Genomic DNA, 2,294 nt, shown 5'->3' with positions numbered 1-2,294 from the left:
TTTTACATTGATTTGTAAAAGGTTCCTAGAGTGATCAAGTTGTGATCAGTAGACTCTAGAAGACTTAGAAGTTTCTAAGTGGTGAATTTCCTAGAGTGATCAAGGTGTGATCAGAATACTCTAGAAGACTTAGAGGGTATCTAAGTGGAAAACCATTGTAATCAAGATTGATTAGTGGATTAAATCCTCAGTTGAGGTAAATCAGTCCAAGGGGGTGGACTGGAGTAGTTTAGTTAACAACCAACCACGATAAAAACCATTGTGCAAATTGTTTTTATCTTAAGAGTTTTAAAGCTACACTTATTCAACCCCCCCCCCTTTCTAAGTGTTTTTCTATCCTTCAATCTTGACTCTCTGCCTCATCTTGAGACTAGCGAAGTAACTATTGGCTCTGTCTTAGATATCTTTCCCCACGTTGAAAGGCATCACAAAATTGTCGTCATGCTTCCTTTTGTTTTGCCAATACCACATAGAGTGACACGTCGTAACACCAAGGATTTCCATTCATCTATTCCTCCACGGACAAGGTTGTTGCAAAGGCTCAATTTAATCCATTCATCCAAACCTGCAGCAAAAAAACAAGACCAATATGTTTCTCTAACAAGAGATAGCCAAATGTTCTTAATAACAGCATAATCTCTCAAGGCATGTAAAACAGTTTCAAGCTTGCTGCCATACTCCAAACAGAAAGGGTTATTGATATTCATCTTGCTGAGACGCATATTTGTCAAAAGGATGTCATGCTTGATAGACCATATAAATGCTCTAATACGCTCTGGGTAGTTGAGGGTCCATATATTCTTCCACAGTTTTCTGTCCTCATGAACACACCTGGTAGAACTCAGCACACTATAAGCTCCTGCAACAGAAAAATTTCCATTTTTGGGCTCTTTTCACAATCGGATATCCGCACCATCATCAATTCTAGGCTGATGAATTCCAAAATCTCTTCAATAATATGGTTGGGCAAGAAGTCAGTAAGGAGTTCTGAAATCCATGCCTCCAGCTATCTTGGGAGTAGTAAGAGTGCTCCACTTGAGAGCATGATAGTACCTTCCTCCATTGGTATCGCCCCAAACAAAGTTTCTTTTCACCTTCTGAATTTCTTTAAGACTTGCTTTTGGAAGAGCACACGATATCATTGTGTAAGTCAGGATGGCTTCGATCACAGACTTGGCCAAAACTGCTCTCCCTGCAAAGGACATATTTTCCGCCTTCCAATTGGTAAGTTTTTCTTTAATGTTATTCATAATGTAGTTAAAATCTTTGGCCTTAGGAGTTTTCCCTGTTAACGGCACCCCTAAATACTTCCCCAAGATATTCGTTTCCTTGAACCCCGATAAGTCCAACAACTCCCTCCTAATTGGTGATTTTAATTTAAATAAACAAGTTAATAATTTTTAATCACAAATTAATTAATAGTTAAATTTTATATTGTTTTCGTTCAATACTATTCACTTGTATACTTAATAATGATTTAAGTATAATAATTTAATTTCAAAATTTTTAATCAAAGATTAGTATTTGACACATTGGGTTGCTCAAAATAATAAATGCTTTAAACTATTGAGTTAGAAACATATTTGTATTAATATTTTATATTTTATTGTTCTTTTAAGAGAAAAAAAATCATTTTATATTTGAAAAGATATATTTTTAATATAAAATGATTAGGTTAGTAAAACAGTAATAAAAACTTAATTGATTAGCTAACTGGCCAAGATAAAGCTGGACGTAGTTGGACTTGTATTAACTTAAATAAATTGTGTATTTTAAAAGGTTGAAAGTGTGAATTGCATATAAGACTTCGTAGAGAGATATGTCGTGCTCATAGTCATGTAACGTAAGTTGAACGTGTGAGAAGCTTGCTAAGGTAAGGGAACTTTCTAACGATAATATATGTGATTGAATGCATATGTGTTGGTATGAATGATGGTGTGCCCAGTAGGGGGTTTTGTGATAATTGTGTGTCCGACTGAGAATGTTTAATGTTGTGTGCCCAATTATGAATATGTGTTTATGTTGTGATGCTAAACTTGTGAACATACTTTCATATTATTTTGAATAAATATATGAATTGACTTGTGGTTATGATTACATATGTGAAGGGAATTCCAGAAAGGGTCCACGACTCTCTGCAGAGATGTTAAATTCTGAAATTCATGCATGTGGGGAACCCGATTAGGGAGAATCACACTCATATAGAGTCTGCATTAGGCTATTGGAGAATTATTTTATTTATTGAAATAAATATTGTGACTGTTGTATATCATGTTTTACTTGCACGTGTGTAT

This window comes from Vicia villosa, unplaced genomic scaffold (genome assembly GCF_029867415.1).
Source record: "Vicia villosa cultivar HV-30 ecotype Madison, WI unplaced genomic scaffold, Vvil1.0 ctg.000927F_1_1, whole genome shotgun sequence".
In the NCBI taxonomy this organism is placed as follows: Eukaryota; Viridiplantae; Streptophyta; class Magnoliopsida; order Fabales; family Fabaceae; genus Vicia; species Vicia villosa.
This window is presented reverse-complemented; position numbering follows the sequence as displayed.